This window comes from Nematolebias whitei, chromosome 9 (genome assembly GCF_014905685.2).
Source record: "Nematolebias whitei isolate Nwh7 chromosome 9, NemWhi1, whole genome shotgun sequence".
In the NCBI taxonomy this organism is placed as follows: Eukaryota; Metazoa; Chordata; class Actinopteri; order Cyprinodontiformes; family Rivulidae; genus Nematolebias; species Nematolebias whitei.
The window spans coordinates 31,260,069-31,265,858 of record NC_056506.1 but is presented as its reverse complement, the minus strand read 5'-3'; the positions used below and the strand labels follow the sequence as shown (position 1 = coordinate 31,265,858).

The 5,790-nt window shown below is 37.7% G+C and overlaps 1 long non-coding RNA gene across 1 annotated transcript; it reads right to left on the bottom strand.

Annotated features, from left to right (window-relative positions):
* Nucleotides 1–2,662: 2,662 nt before the first annotated feature.
* Nucleotides 2,663–5,414, bottom strand: LOC119415123. Its single transcript, XR_005187036.1, has 3 exons — nucleotides 5,369–5,414; nucleotides 4,599–4,670; nucleotides 2,663–3,628 (listed from the first exon to the last, which is right to left on the bottom strand). It is a non-coding gene; the product is annotated as an uncharacterized LOC119415123 (long non-coding RNA).
* Between the last annotated feature and the right edge of the window lie 376 nt (nucleotides 5,415–5,790).

The following is a 5,790-nucleotide window of genomic DNA, read 5'->3' as shown; positions in this document are numbered from 1 at the left end:
ATATATAACAGGTAAGCTACTGTTTTCAAACCAAAAAAAATGTAAATGGGCTCAAGCATTCTCCTAAAATCGTCAAGATTTTGTCAGAGTGGTACTGATATTTCATCCTATAACAATGAAGAGAGAAACAAACATTTTAAACCATTCATTAGTAAGTATACACGAGTTAAGACTTCCCTTTAATGTCTTAAAAATACCAAAACACACAGAGGCACTGTTGCATGAGCAAATCAAATTGCTTTATTCATATTTTTAATTTTTTTCATCCATACAGCAAGAGTCAATAATGGCAACAGTAAAATGTGCTTAAACAAATCTGGAGACAGAAGAGTACATTATTGTGTGGCATTTGTTAGCAGATACATAAGTGGTGGGTGCACTTCCAAGTAAAAAGCAGTCAAAGCGAACATGTGCGCCCAGCAGGGAAGAGAGAGAGAGAGAGAGAAAGAGAGAGAGAGACCTTGGTTGCAGCCAGAAGATTAAAAAGCCCGGTTTGGATAAAAATGGTGCTTTGGTTCTGTAGCGGCTATACAAAGCAGCCTCGAGTGAGAAACATACCGACACTGACTTTTTTTTTTACATTCATTTTAAGAGACGGATTCGCCGCATTTTGGTGTGAAGGGCCTTCACCTGCTGAGTGCACACAGCTAAAGCAGAAGCAACTGCTTGTGAGTTAGTGGGGGGGACTATCTGGACTGAACAGCTGGGGTGGACAAGTGCTAAGATATTACTCTTTAAATGATGTTCGCTCGGAAACACTCGAGCAACACGACTTGTTTTTACGGTATTATTTCTCCACACTGTGGATGTTATCTACGGCATGTATAACCTGAAACAAACATGTGGATTCTGTAATCTGAAGGTTTTTCCTCTTTCTTGAAATATTTACAGTGTCCTTTGTTTTCATGCAGTCAAATCAAACTATATATTTTTCATTAGGTTCATGGGTGAGCAGCATTATGAATAGACCAATTCCAATAAATGATACATGGATCTTACTGTGTCTGTTATCCTATGAGCGGCAGAGTTAGCATGACATGGGGACTTTACTCCCCGGCAACATTCCCTGGCATTACGAGCCACCTAGAAAATAAGACTTAAAGCGCATAGCTTTCTCTGAATGCATTGGCCAAAAAAACTAGTGCCCTTCTTTGCAAGCAAAATTTAGCTGGACTCCTAATTTAAGAATTTAAATTAATCTAACAAAATTCCTTATAATTATAGATCTTTTTTTTTCTTATTCAAAATAATATCTCAATATGATACACTTTTTTTTTTTCTCTCTGTTCATTTTTACTATATACAGAAGTGCAAAAAGTAAACCTTCGTCCCTTAGGTTAGAACTCATGATCTGCAGCATTTCGGACTCCTCCTCAAGCGGAAAAGTCTTCGCTTTCTCGCTCCGAACATCACTCTCACTGCTCGTTTTGGCCTGACATCCAGGGCAAACTTAATATTTAAACAGAAAGTACATAACTCTTTGAAATGGATACAGTAGAAAATAATTTGTACTCTAAAAACATGGACAGCCTATAAGTCAACACAATATAGTATTTTCAAACGTGACTTTTTACAAGGAGATTTTGACGTTTCTCACACACCCATAGTTGATCTCGTTTCCTTGTATCAAAATGTTTCTCGTTGGTTTAATTAACTGACAATATAAGATCAACCGGGAGAGACATCCAGCTATATGAACGAAGTGAATATTTAACACGTTATCGTTTATATGGTTTGAAAAAGTTATGAATGTCATAATATCTTAACATCTATGTCTATATGAATGTTGTCAAGTAATATTATAGTAAGGCAAAACAAAAAGTAAAATCTAAAAACTACTATCTCAAAGAGTTTTAAAACCTTAAGTAGTACATAACACATAAATTCAATGAAATTTCAAAGATGTAAATAATCCTTTTACAGAGAGAAAATAAAAGATGGAAAGCAGTTTGTGAGAACTATAAAACATCATTGGTGTTTTTTTTATTTATTTAAATTTTTTTAATTTTCTCATTTTACCTGCTTGGTGATTGAAAAGACATTTGATCGGGCGCAGACCCATTCATTGTAATCTAAGGCTTCGTTAGTCACAATAACAATCAGTTAAGATAAAATACACACGTCTTGAAAAACATAAAAGGGAAACAGTCGTAAAACAGAAAAAAATACAAGGTGATAAACACATTTTCCTTAATTGTTTAAGCCTCGAACGAGATGTTTTTAAAATCTAAAATGAATAAGACTTAAGAGGAAAATTAAAACTGTGCTTTGGTTTTCTATAGTCGGATGCAGAAGCTGATTAAAACCTCAGTTTCTTTATTTAAAAAGAAACCAGAACATGTGGCGACTGGTTTTTCTGCTAAGAAACGAGGGTTGATTCATGATGGATTGAAAAAAATAAAACGGGGTGACAGGACAAATTCAAGTGCACATGTGGTTTGAATGACCTAAAAGACCTTTGGGGTCTGTCGTTTTTAATTTCCCGTCGACACACGGCTCAACACTGCTTCTTAGAGACACACTGTTCGAGCGGCTCCCATTTAAAAAGAAGGGGGAACAAGGTAACGCCATCCACACCCTCTGCTTCACCAGCTTTTAGAGTCGACGGACTTGATTCACAACTTATGACTGAAACAAAACACTAGTTTATTAAAAGAGGTACGAGAAACCTTAGAAAAACCCTCAGTTCTGATTAAAAACTTAACAGTCAAACTAATTTGGTTAAACAAATTCATTTAGAACAATCAAACAAAAAGATTTTTTTTTTAAAAAGCACTCACAATGAATAATTTGAAAACAAATCAACACAAAAAAAAATTAAAAGAGCCATACAAAAAATGCTTTACCTTCGGTAAACAAATAACACTGCTGAGATAACACTCTGTTTTATTTTATTTAGCTGTATGGTCTTGATGGCACAAGACAAGGTGAGAGAAGCTAGCCTGGCTGTGCTTTCAAGGTACACAGGTATGTTGGTTCACCCAGAACATTCATATGTCCAAGACCCTCATTTCAACATCTAGTTTCACTAGTCGCCGTAAAACACAATACTGTACACAACTATTGTATTTGGCAAAGAAAACGAAAATCCAATAAAATTATTGTGCCTTTCAGATTTCAATCAAATTCAAGGTGCATATTTGTGTTTCTCTTGTAAACTATGAAATATGGCTATCAAATAAAAAAAAAAAGTAAAGCAGAAAAAAGTAAAAAAAAAAAAAAAAACTCTTGCTCTACTAACGTACCAGCACTTGATGTTTGTCTCATGTAACAGCGCTCTTGACCCTCTGCACATGCAGTGATGATAATGACTGAGCGCTACGATTCAGTTAGACGCAGAGGTATCGTGTGAACGTTCCCCACTGACCCCCCCGGCGCCGTCTTATCTTCTTCTCTCGGCTGGACGTTGAATTTGACAGCCAATTCTTCTGGGTATCGATATGTGGGAAGATGGCACAGATCACGTGGCGTGTCCTCGATGTTTACAAGTGTGATGAGACCACTGCTGTGGGCCGGCTAAAAGATGGCACACCCTCCTTTTTCCCCCCACTTCTTGACATTCTGAAGGTTACGTACATAAAGGCTTAACTCTTTTGGCTTGGACGGTGCCAGCAAACATTCATTTGATCTGTAAGACATGATGGGAGTTAAAATAAGTTTAGGAGCTTAAAGCATCATACAAACATAACTGTCTGGACCAGGATTAAATAAAACGTTCATCCATCAATTTTTTTTTAACCTGCTTCATCCATTCTGGGTCATGGGGGGCTGGTGCCAGTGGTGTAGTCTACATGATACTCAGGTATATGGAGTAAATCCACTAGAAAAGCTTGAGAATTTCAGTATACCCACTTAAAAGTGCACAAATTATACATGACATATCATTAGGCACGTGTCATTGATACGTTAAATGGCAATTAAACGCTTCCGTAACAATCTATCGGTATGCAGCGCTTTGCTTTGATGCTGTTTTATAAATCCTATAACACGTTTTTAATACAAAGCCAACTGTTGTACAACGCTTGTTGTTCATTTATTCAAATATAAGCATCAGAAAAATTTGGAAATGTTCAATACGCTTAAAAATCAAAATAAATTGAGGATTACATTGTACTACATTGTACCGGTACTAACCGGTGCACTTTGGTTTCTAAGCACAGTATACCCACTAGAAAAATGTAGACTGCACCACTGGCTGGTGCCTATCTCCAGTTTCACTGTGCGAGAGGCGGGGGACACCCTGTGTCCATCGAAGGGACACAGAGACAAACAAGACAAACATTCACACCCTCACTCACATCTAGGGACAATTTAGAGTTATCAATAAACCTAAAATGCATGTTTTTTTTGTTCTGTGGGAGGAAACCGGAGAAAACCGGAGAAAACCCACACATGCACAGAGAGAACATGCAAACTCCACCTAGGAAGCCTGGGGGGCGAACCTGCGTTCTTCTCGCTGTAAGACGACAGCGCTAACAACTGCGCCGTTGTCCTGTCCTCATAAAATGTTCAATTTCAGAGCTAACATGAGTCACACAGGAAAAACAACAACAACTTGTAATAAATAAAAGAACACAACGACTGAAATAGAAACTCACTGTTCTTGAGAGGAACTACATTTGAGTCAAGTACTTGTGACTACTCAGATGATCTGCAGATATTATTGGAATCTGGGGGTAGAAAACAGACATGAAATGAAGCATGGCAAACCGAACGCACAGAGAACGGGCGCTGGCCTCAGAACAGACAAAGATCAGCAGAATTTAACCACATCCTCTCACAATAATATGAGTTCTCTGCTGCAAAGAGGCAAAGACGAGAAAATGGAACAAGCAATTTGGCTATTGTTGATGCACAGCTAATTCAGGTGACGTCCAAAAATAAAAAGAGACACTGGAATCAACACACAATTGTGGGTATCAAGGAGGGGAAGAGGATGGTTAAAGGAAGGAGGAAGATGAGAGGGTGGACGGGAACCTGTCAGTTAGGTGGCCTACCCCATGCAAATCTAAGTCCTCCATGTTGTTGACCTGCACAGCTCAGTAAAAAATAGAAAACTAGTTGTAGTGATGTGTTGATTCACCCTAAATGTGCACAATAGTAGCTAGAAAATTTGACTGTGTGGAAATCTACTTTTAAATTGGGTTTAGAAATTTTCTGATGGTAATACCAGGACGTCCAGCTTTTAAACAAAAAGAAAAAAAAAACATGGTTAAAGCTTTGCTTTATGAACCGGAAGCTGCTGCAAAAAAAAAAAAAGACAAAAAAGTAAGCCAAGCAGCAGAGGGCAAAGATAGCGACTGTTGCACAAGCTGTGCAAATGGCTCTAAAAATAACAAAAATGACAACAGAACTACCTCATACATACCAATTGCATGTATTCGTTGGTAGTCAACTTTGATAAGGAAGAGTCCTCAAAATGGGAAAGGACAAAAATCAGGGTTACAATGAGGACACACATTAAATACACATTAGATATTTCAGTAACGGTAATTGTGCTTGTAGATAAAACTAAAGTATGTTGAAAAGAACTACTTGTAATGTGGTAAAGACATTTAAAATGACATGTTGGACTCAAGTGTAGGCCAACAAGAGGAGTACTGCTTTTTACAAAACCCAGCTCTCGTAAGACGCATGCATTCCAACTTTGTCAATGTGCACTAAAAGACAAAAATGAAAGACAAGAGAGAGGGGGGAGGGGGGGTAGGTAGGTAGGTAGATAGATATATATATATAGATAGATAGACAGACAGACAGACAGACAGACAGACAGACAGACAGACAGACAGA